We start from the raw sequence: 11,676 nt of genomic DNA, 5'->3' as shown, positions 1-11,676 counted from the left end.
AGGCCACAGGTCTCTTCCAGGGACCTAGAGTCTGAGTGAGAACCCCTTTGGCAATGCCCCTTACCCCACTCACGTAGAGGTGGAAGGGCTTCGTGACGTCTGACAAGGCTAGGGCAGGTGCTGAGACGAGAGCCTTCTTTAGCTCCTCAAAGGCCCGTTGTTCCACTTCGGTCCAGTTCAGCGGCTGCGTTCCCCCAGTGTCAGGGACCAGCCTGACAGGTTGAACTGGGCTGAGGTAGGGAAGTGGGAATTGAGAAAAGAAAGAAAGACAGGACAGCGGGATCGGGAGGAGTCTGCAGGTAGTTATTGATCGACTGCGGCTCTGCAAGCCGTTGAGCTACTGCAGCTCGCTTTATTAACCGCGTAATGCCTTTTATACACAAATACTGAATAGGAGGTCAACAAAGAGGAATGTACTCTCTGTTCTTCTTAATCTCTAAGATAAAGCAGGAGGCCAAGTTCTCGGTAAATATTTACAGACTTTTGATAAACTATGAAAGGTCTCTCTATTCTACTCATCTGCTGACAATAGGAATGTGCCATCAAAACAAGTTAGATCAAAACAAGTCAGGAACACTGCGTCAGCTTACACCCCGTCTCCAACACCCCCAGTACTTGAGTATAGAGGTTTAGCAATCTCTGCAAACCTGGGTATCCACAGGTGATAGTATCCAACTGCCCCTAGGAATTCCCACTCCGTCCCCCTCAAATTATATGGTGGCTTATAGCTTCTGTAGGAGGTCACGTCCAACTAGGGGGTAGGGGCATTCTGGCATGACCAGACATGAATGTGTTGCCGTGTTCCTTCTGAGGTCCACAGTCCTCTTTGATGTCCAAGGAAAACAGGCAATTTGTCCGGTGGCTCCCTAGACTGATGTCTTCTTAGAGGTAACGGGTCCCATTGACTCTGTCAAGACTGAATAGGCTGCCCCAATGTCCACCAGGAAACTAACAGGTCTGCCCCCAACTTGTAAGGTTACCCTGGACTCCTGGGGGCTTAATGGAAAGTAGCCCTAGCCCTGTCAGTCCTCTTCCTCTAAGTTAAAGATCCTTGGGGTCTGAGTCTCCCCTTTTGCTTCTCTAGGTAACCTGCCAGGACATGCTGTCTTCCAGCGCCCCTGCTTCCTAAAATAGGCATACTAATTCCTTCCTATTTGCTGCTGGCCTTTCCTTTCTTTCAACCCTTTCTCTATTCCCCTTCTCTTCACATACACAAACCTTCACAAATTTCACAATTTCAAATTAGCCTTCAAACCTTCTTTCTATGTCCTTCAAAAATGCATAACCATGCCTCAAACCTTCCATTATTTTAAAATATTTAGAAAAGGCAGAGGGAGGAGGGAGCAGGCCCAGCACCCTGTTCCCAGGCCTCCAGCCGCTTGAAATTCAAACTGCCACATTCTTCCTAGAGATAAAGATCTCAGTTTCTGATAAGCCTGAAAAGGGGAATGGGGGGATTTCTAGCTGCAGCCTTTAAGTCCCCTAACAGAACACGCCTTTAAGCCCCCTAGCAGAACACGGTGAAAGTGTCCAAGGAGTTTCCGGGGGTTCTTGGGTCTTATTGGGGTGCAGGGGGTCACAAGGGAATTTCCCTCTTCACCACCACCTCCAGCTACTCAAAACAACCCCTGGAGGGGATGGACGCCAGGTGGGCGGAGGCAGGGAGTGTGGCGCGGGTCCCAGGTGGCGAAGGAGGTGCTCCCACCGAGGTGTTTTCATATGGCAGTCCACTCTCTGTTCCTACTGGGAAAAGCGCTTGCTTCCTGCCAGCGAAGGTGGCGTGGGGAAACCTGTGACCCTTACACTGCAATCAGACTCCCTGACCTCTCTGAAAAGTCCCTCTGCTTGAATGTGTTTCCATTAAAAAGTACTGATTTTAAAAAGTAATAACTTAAGAGCTGCCACACACACACAAGGACCAAGTGGCCCACAAAATATTTTCCTTTTCTTCTAAAGGTTTTACAATGTATTGTAATAATTACCCATATTAAACTCAAATGGCCAACTGAGACAAACACTTCTGAGACCGTTCCTCCACCACTGATTAAGACTGGGTGGTGGCAGGTGTCAGAAATAAGATTTATTTAGTTTTCTGAGCTTTCTGGGCAGACTTGGTGACTTTGCCAGCTCAAGCTTCCTTCTTGTAAATAGTCAACTTTAGAATTTGGTCCCTGCTTTAAACCTCTTTGGACCACAGTTGTTACAACTTTACAAAATTAATAAACATAGACAGAAATGTTATTAGTTAGGCAGGCCGATTCCCCCTCTGACAGAGAGCAAGCACCCCTGGGAAAAAGGAATCCCAGTGGCCACTGGCGGGGGGGGGGGATGTTGCTATCTGTCAGAGCACTCAGCCTTAAATAAATTAAATGTTTCCTTTTTTTCTCACAGACTTCCACATTTACATGAACAAATAATTATACCAAGGCAGACAAACAAAATATCAAACAAACATCTGTACTTATACCCTTTCAGTAAACAAGTACTCTTACAGTCTTGGGATCTGAGCAGATAACAGGAACACTGCCCAAGTCCCCTGATGGGGGCCTAACAAGAACAGATGTGGGGGCCTCGCTTTCCCACATCCCAGGACAGGATTCTCAACCCATGTTTCAGCAAAACAGAAATGGCACTCATGTTGGACAAAGGAAACAAGATTAATAGATGCAACAAACAGATAAATGCCCCATCATACAACCTAGGGAGTTTCTTGGGAGCTTGGTCTGCCTCCCATAATGAGGGCAGGACCAGGAGGGGCAGCACAGGGAGACTGAGGGCTCAGGAAGCGAACACCCTGAGGGAAGGGAGGAACATGCAAATGCCGCCTCCGCTGCTTTGAGGGGAAAGTTATCCTACAGTACAGCATTGACCTGGTAAAAAGAGTGCTTAGTTGGGGAGGGACAGGCTACACATAGAGGGTTATTTCAGGAGAGGTAAAATCCTGCAAGGAACCTCGACAAAGAGATCAGCAATCCAGTCACACAGTCAAAGGCCAAACAGGAAGGGAATAACCACTCAATGTCCTCCAAGAGGATTTCAACAAACTGACAAAACCTTGCCGAAACCGGTTTGGCTCAGTGGATAGAGCGTCGGTCTGCGGACTGAAGGGTCCCAGGTTCGATTCTGGTCAGGGGCATGAACATTGGTTGCAGGCAAATCCCCAGTGGGGGGTGTGCAGGAGGCAGCTGGTCAATGTTTCTCTCTCATTGATGTTTCTAGCTCTCTATCCCTCTCCCTTCCTCTCTGTAAAAAATCAATAAAATATATTTTTTAAAAAAAACTGACAAAACCTTGACAAATCAAAACTCAACAAATAATACACAGAGGTCCCAAATATGACAAACACAAGACAAAAACAACCAGAAACCAGGAGTGACCACTGACGTCTCAGGGCACTCTAGGATGGGGAAGTCCCGCTGCGTCCAACTCTTCCCACCATCCCCAGATGACTGGTCCACCAGTAAACCAGGACTCACCTCCAGGAGGGTTTCCAGGACTCCGAGACAAATTTTTAGGGATGTGCCAACGTTCCCTGTCTGCTCGCTGGCTGTGAAGGGAAGTTCTCTGGGGCCCTGGAACTTCTCAAGGTGCGCATCCCCTAGACCCCTCAGTCTCCAGGACAGGCCAAGGGGAGATTGGCTTCCCTTGGCGTCTGGACCAGCGCCCTCTAGTGGCGGATCTCACTGGAGCCTCCAAATGTTGTAGTGTAACCCCCATCTTACAAAGGATGCCTCAAAAAAGTTGAATTATGGAATCATTTATTAAAGGCCGGCGGCATACGAGGGAGCAAAAGCTCTCCATACCTCGAAGCCCCGAACAGCTTGTCACGCCTGGCTTATATTGGCAGAATATCACAAAAGTATCGATTACATCTTTGGGTCTGGAATGAGGAACCTGTTTCTCAATTTTACAGAAGTGAAACTGAGCAAGTTAGTTATCTAAAGTATCTACAAATCACTGAATCAACAGAAACACATTATCTGGGACAGACCACCTGGACAATTTAGAATAATTGTGCTGTCCAGATTCTGGGATCACTGAGTCAACAGGAATGCACTATCTGTAGCTGTCTTGGGTCCCAGGAATGTGCTTCGATGACCAGTGAGATCACAATCAACGGGATATTCAAACCATCATCAATGGAGTATTGGGATAGCATACATAAGTTCAGAAAATCAAAATAACTTTTAAATGAGTACAGAACCCAAAACAGCAAGGTTAAAATATTAAACAGCAATTTTTACCCAAGTATACACTACAACACTTTGTGATTACTTTAGGTCTCTTGAGTTTGCAAGGGTGCCACACAGACCTTCCCTGAGTTAGTCAGGTTATTGCATGGCCCTTTTTTCTTCCACAAAGGTAAGGTATGGGAAGAGCAAGAGAAAGGGCAAAGGAATATCAACTACGGCAGGGTTTGATTGTTGGAAGTCATGCATTCTTTGTGGTGTTTGGTTTTCTTTCTGACTGGACAATAATTTCAGGCACTCCTCACTTCAGAACTGGGTCCATGAGGACCAAGGCTTTACATGTTAGTCCCACAGTAGTGCGAATGTTGATTCTGCCAATATCTCAAAGTCATGTTGGAGTAGCTCAATTACTAACTGCACAGACTCAAATTGAGAAGACCAATTTCAATTGATGTTAGCAGGTTATGGCTGACTCTGAGGAAGGACCGGGGAACAGTCTCCTATTGCGTGCTGCAAGATATTTAAACTGGTCACCAAGGAAAAGGAACATGATTAGTGTCTGGTTAGTGTCCAGTTTCACAGATGGCATATCATGGTGAAACCAAAATGTATTGTTGAGTCCAAGTTTGTTGCCTCGCAAAAATCAAAGAATGAAGTTGTGGACGAAAATGAATTAATGGAACAAAAGTTTATTGAGAAAAGCCAGTCCTGGAAAAGGTGCATCTGGGATTCAGGAGCAGCCCAGTGTCCAAAGCTTCCTTTTCATGTTACAATCTGGAGTAGTTCAGTATCTAAACTAATTAAAGTCTATTAGTCCATGTGTGGAGACCCACATGGCCATAAGCCACGTGGACAATGGGGGATGTGCTCCCCCGCAACAGGAACCCCAGGTATTCATTGTGTGCTGCACCAGGGGAGAGAGAAAAATGAAGCATGTGCTTTTTGTATATATGCTTGTTAGTTCCTGATTGGTCCTTTCAAAGAATTTTGCCTTAACAGTCTTAAGATTGGTTATATGCCTTATCTGCAAGTGCCTGTATCCATACATTTTAAAACTCATGTCTCCCACACATGCCCTTCCTTCCCTGCCCAGTGGGGTGTGTTAGTAACTCTGCCTAGTTGGGTTCCCAGTTCTATTTTCCCACCCCCATGGTCCCCATCCCTGTCTACCTAGCTTTTTTCTCACTCTTCAATGGGATTTCTTGACCTCATAACTGTGTGAGCCACTTCTTATAATAAATAAATAAATATGCTTATTTATTTATTTTTCTGGAGAACCCTAATACAAGGTGGGACAAAAGTAGGTTTACAATTGCTCATGTGGAAAATAATACAGTCAAACCTCAGTCTCCCATCTCAAACAATTCAGTTCTCAACCAAGTTGTTCATGGAAAAAAAATGTCTTTTTTGTTTAACAAACTGGTTCTCCACCTTGACAACCCTTTCATGCTGATACATCTTCATGACAAAAAGCACCTCTCAGGCCACAAACAAAGTAGAAAATGTGCCAGTGTCAGTCAGTTTACCACTAAACCTCCTGTTGTTAACATCTCAAAAAATGATACTGTAAATACTTTGTGTTATGCTTTTGTTGCTGACTAATGGATGATTACCACAATTTTAAAACATAAAGAGGTCATCAAGAGTGTTAATGTTCATATTTCACAGATCTAGAACAAATACTCCAAAAATTTATATGGAACCAAAAAGACCCTGAATAGCTGCAGCAAACTTGAGAAAGAAAAACAAAGTTGAAGGAATCACAATACCAGATTTCAAGTTATACTACAAAGCCACTATAATCAAAACAGCCTGGTACTGGCAAAAGAACAGGCATAAAGATCAATGGAACAGAACAGAGAACCCAGAAATCGACCCAAGCCATTATGCTCAATTATAATTTGACAAAGGAGGAAAGAGCATACAATGCAATCAAGACCGTCTCTTCAATAAATGTTGTTGGGAAAATTGGACATACACATGCAAAAAAAAAAAAAGAAAAAGAAACCAGACCACCAACTTACACCATACACAAGAATAAACTCAAAATGGATGAAAGACTTAAATGTAAGTCATGAAACCATAAAAATCCTAGAAGAAACCATAGGCAGAAAAATCTCAGACATCTCTTGTAGCAATATGTTTACAGATACATCTCCTAGGGCAAAGGAAACTAAGGAGAAAATAAACAAATGGGACTACATCAAAATAAAAGGCTTCTGCACAGCAAAAGAAACCATCAACAAAATGAAAAGGGAGCCCACTGTATGGGAGAACATATTTGGCTATTATACATCTGATAAAGAGTTAATATCCAAAATATATAAGGAATTCATACAACTTAACAAAAAGAAGACAAACAATCCAATTTAAAAAATGGGCAAAGGACCTAAATAGACAATTCTCCAAAGTGGACATACAGATGGCCAAGAGACATATGAAAAAATGCTCAGTCACTGATCATCAGAGAGATGCAAATCAAAACGACAATGAGGTATCACCTCATACCTGTCAGAATGGCTACCATCAACAAATCAACAAATGACAAGTGCTGGTGAGGATGTAGAGAAAAGGGAACCCTCATACACAGCTGGTGGGAATGCAGACTGGTGCAGCCACTGTGGAAAACAGTATGGAGTTTCCTCCAAAAATTAAATATGAAACTACCATTTGACCCAGTGATCCCACTTCTAGGAATATAGCCTAAGAAACTCAAAGCACCAATCAGAAAGAATGTCTGCACCCCTATGTTCATAGCAACACAATTTACCATAGCTAAGATCTGGAAACAGCCCAAGTGCCTATCAATAGATGAGTGGATAAAAAAGCTCTGGTACATTTATACCATGGAATACTATGCATCAGTTAAAAAGGAGGAATCTCTTACCTTTTGAGACAGCATGGAGGGACCTGGAGAGTATCATGCTAAGTGAAATAAGTCAGTCAGAGAAAGACAAGTATCACATGATCTCACTCACATGTGGAATCCAAGTAACAAAATAAACTGATGAACAGAGTGGATCCAGAGACATAAAAACATGCAACAGAGTGTGGAATCTCAGAGGGCAGGTGGAGGAGGATGGGTGGGTGGGAGATGGGAGATAATCAACCAAGAACCTTGTATGCATATATGCATGGCCCATGGCCACAGACAATGGGGTGGTGAGGGCCTGGGGTGAGGAACAGGAGTGGCCTAGAAGGGGGTCAATGGGGGGAGGGAAGGGGAACATATGTAATACTTTCAACAATAAAGAATTACTTTTTAAAAAGGAAAAAAAATAGTGCTAATGTTACTAATGGTGTGAAAGAAACAATGATCACAAGCAATAGAAGAGGTAGAAAAACTTGTTGATTTGGATAAATGAAAAGCAGTTGGCTGGTGACAGCATTTTGGTGGCAATAACATGTGAAAATGCCTAGGTGCTACATGCTGAACTAAAAGACACCCATGGAACAAGTGCTGAAAGTGATTCATCTAAGTTAGTAGGGGGTGGATCAATAAATTTAAGAAAAGAAGTGTTTGTTTATAGATTAAACAGTATATTAGACATATGCTGTATATAAGAAAGGCTAAAACAGGGAATCATTTGGGAGTCTGGAATGAATTAATTCAATTTACATTATTTCTAATGGGGAAAAAATTATATGGTTTTCAAACAAATCGCTTCTTGAACTACCTTCCAGAATGAATTAAGTTTGAGAACCGAGGTCCACTGTACAATAATCTTACCTAATAAAAGAGTTATATGCAAATTAACCATCACTCTGCTACACCCACCAGCCACGCCCACCAGCCAATCAGAGCAAGTATGCAAATAAACCCAACCAAGGTGGCTACAGCCACAGAGAGCAAGAGGGAGGCTTGGGTTTCCCAGGCAATGGAGGAAGCCAAGCTTTCTGCCTGCCCTTGCTGGCCTAAGCCTCCACTCAAGGCTACAAAGTTTCAATTATAGAAGCTAAACAAATGCAAACAGAAATGGCAGCAGCCATGGAGCTGGAAAGAGCGGGAGGCTAGGGTTGCCCCTGGCAATGGAGGAAGCCAAGCTTTCTGCACACCCTGGCTGGCCCAAGCCTCCACTCCAGGCTACAAAGTTTCAATTATAGAATATACATAAATTCCAACAGAAATGGCTGCCACTACGGAGCGAGTAGGAGGCTTGGCTCCACTCCAGGCTACAAAGTTTCAATTGTAGAAGGTAAATAAATTCCAGATACCAGGGCCTCTGCTTGGGTCGCAGGGGTGTGTGGCTGGTCTGCAAACCACCACAGGCCCCTCGCTCAGGCCACCCCACACCCCAAGGGAACCCCCACCCTGATCCGGGACACCCTTCAGGGCAAACCAGCTGGCCCCCACCCGTGCACCAGGCCTCTATCCTATCTAATAAAAGAGTAATATGCAGATTGACCATCACTCCAACACACAAGATGGCTGCCCCCATGTGGTCAAAGATCCTGCCCCCATGTGGACACAAGATGGCCACCACAAGATGGCCAGCAGGGGAGGGAAGTTGGGAGGCACCAGGCCTGCAAGGGAGGGCAGTTGAGAGGGAACAGGCCTGCAAGGGAGGGCAGTTGGAGGCAATCAACCCTGCAGGGGAGGGCAGTTAGGGGTGACCAGGCCGGCAGAGGAAGGAAGTTAGGGGCAAACAGGCTGGCAGGGGAGCAGTTAGACATCAATCAGGCTGGCATGGAAGTGGTTAGGGGGTGATCAGGCTGGCAGGCAGAAGTGGTTAGGGGCAATCAGGAAGGCAGGCAGGTGAGCAGTTGGGAACCAGCAGTCCTGGATTGTGAGAGGGCAGTCAGACATCCCTCGAGGGGCCCCAGATTGGAGAGGGTGCAGGCTGGGCTGAGGGACACACCCCCTCCATGCACGAATTTCATGCACTAGGCCTCTAGTCTATATAATAAAGAGGTAATATACAAATTATCCATCAAAGTAACGACCGTTCAACACTGAGCATGCAGGAGGGGGACTTGCATGAGGCTCACTTCCCTGACCCTGGCACCGGGCTGGAGAAGTGAGGCTGCGTCCCCTGCTTGGCGCTGGAGTCCTCTTTTTTTCCCGAGGGAATGCTCCCGACAAACACCCCCCACTGCACCCCGTCCAAGAGCACTCTGCCCAGGGACACCACCAACCCCCCTACTGAGGTGGGGGTGGGGGCTGAGGGGCGACACCCGCATGGCAGAAGGCCGGTTCTTGGGGTGCGGTTGGCAGACACCGACTTGGGGGGGGTGCGAACATCGGCAGTGACCCCCGGGAGGGGTCATGCATACAAGTTGAGAGGGTGTGGACCCAACAGGAAGGAAGGGCCGGGGCGCGACTACAGAGAGTGGATGTGGCCGAAACCGGTTTGGCTCAGTGGATAGAGCATCAGCCTGCGGACTGAAAGGTCCCAGGTTCGATTCCGGTCAAGGGCATGTACCTTGGTTGCGGGCACATCCCCGGTAGGGGGTGTGCAGGAGGCAGCTGGTCGATGTTTCTCTCTCATCGATGTTTCTAGCTCTCTGTCCCTCTCCTTTCCTCTCTGTAAAATATCAATAAAATATATATATAAAAAAAAAAGAAAAACAAAAGAGAGAGTGTATGTCGAGGTAAGGCACCGGACCTGGACGGGCCACCGGGTAAACAACGCGGGGATCCCACCACCACAGACACACAGGGCGGCCCCACGATGCCTGGGATGCCGGAAGATCCTCCCAAGTGCACAACCTCGAAGCCTCCTCCCACCATGCCGCCCTGGCCCCACCACCATGGAGACGACAGGTGACCCTCACACCACAGGGAAGCCACCCCAGCTTTCTCCAGCCGTCCATCCATTCATCTGCCCGGTCCGGTCCGACCCGGTCCGGGGCTCGCATCCTGGGTGGAACGCCTCCCAAGGACAAGCTGGTCCCTGACTGCCTGCGCAAGCACGCCCGTCGCCTGCAAATTCCGGATGGGAGAGGACAGAGAGCCGCATGAGGCCTGGGAGCAGGCACCCCGGGGTGCGGGAAAGGCCTCTGCATCCCCCACCCCATCCCCCCGCCCTTTGGCACTCCACAGGAGAAAAGCCTCACGTGCACACGAATGCACACGCACGCGCATGTAACGCAGCGGTCCCACGATGGACGCTGGCTCCGGCCAGACAGGACCCTTTTCTAACTCGGATCTGGGAGGCATGGACCTCTGTAGGCAAGACACAGCTACATCGTTGCTGGGCCCCTCAAAGTCGGTGCGAGAGGGGCCCGAGTGCCCAAACAGAGGCAGCTACAGGTCCCAGAGAGGAAAGAAGTCAGTACTAAGACAGGACGAAAGCATAGAATTTTTAATTAGCCTGTAAAAGGAGTAAAAGAGGGAGAGAGAAGGAGGGAGGATGGGGAAGAAGGGAAGGAGGGAGGGAGGGAGGGAGGGAGGGAGGGAGGGAGGGAGGGAGGGAGGGAGGGAGGGAAGAACTTCATAAAGGAGTCAGTAGACAGCAAAGTTAAAGAAGGAAAGAGGATGTATGAGTGAACTGTAGGACCTATAATGAAAATCAAGTATAGTTGTGTACTGGGGACCGATTTTAAAAGTAGGAGTCAGAAAAGAAAAGAGATAAATGATAGTGAATAATTAGGCAGGTAGATAGATATTAAAACAGTGGAAGTAAGCAGAGAAGAGTGTATGGGAAAGATAGGATGAGAGAGAAAGAGGGAGGGATGAAAAGTTTTAAAGGGGATCCGGTAGAGCTTAAAAGGAGAATGGGAAGAAGGAAGAAATGGGGCAGGGAGCAAAGCAAGTCCGAGGGAGGAAGTGAAGTAAAAAATTAAGGGGGGGGGGGTGGAGGAAGGAAAAGGGAAGGGAGGGCAGGGGTAAAGATAAAGGAAAGAAGGAATGTGGGGAGGGAGGGAGGGAAGGAGGGTAGGAGAAAGATGGGAAGAAGGATGATGGAACAGAAGTAGGAAATAAGAAGGAAAGAAAAGTTTATAAATGATGAGTCAGTAGGAAAAAGTGTTACATAAAGGAGAGAGAAAAATTGTGTGAAAGGGAGAAGCCAATAAGGAAGTCAAATACAATTATGTGTGAAGGGGATAAGATTAAAAAAAAAAAGTTAATAGGGGCGACCAGGCCAGCCCGGTAGGGCAGTTAGGGGTGACCAGGCTGGCAGGGGAGGGCAGTTAAGGGGATCAGGCAGGCAGGCAAAGTGGTTAGGGCAGGCAGGCAGGTGAGTGGTTAGGAGCCAGAGGTCCCAGATTGCGAGAGGGATGTCCAACTGCTAGTTTGGACATCCCCTGAGGGTTTCTGAATTGGAGAGGGTGCAGGTCAGGCTGAGAGACCCCCCCCATGCACGAATTTCATGCACTGGGCCTCTAGTTAATCAATAATAATACTACAAGAAACTCTGTTTCACATACAACTGTAAACCTACTTTTGCCCCACCCTGTACATAAATGTTCAGTGTTCAAATACTTACATGGCTTTCAACTTTAAACCTCAGGCATTCTCTTATAGAAATTAAACTCTAAAAAC

The sequence above is a fragment of the Cnephaeus nilssonii genome, assembly GCF_951640355.1.
Source record: "Cnephaeus nilssonii genome assembly, chromosome: 6".
NCBI classification, from domain to species: domain Eukaryota; kingdom Metazoa; phylum Chordata; class Mammalia; order Chiroptera; family Vespertilionidae; genus Cnephaeus; species Cnephaeus nilssonii.
Note: the sequence above shows the minus strand (reverse complement) of the source record.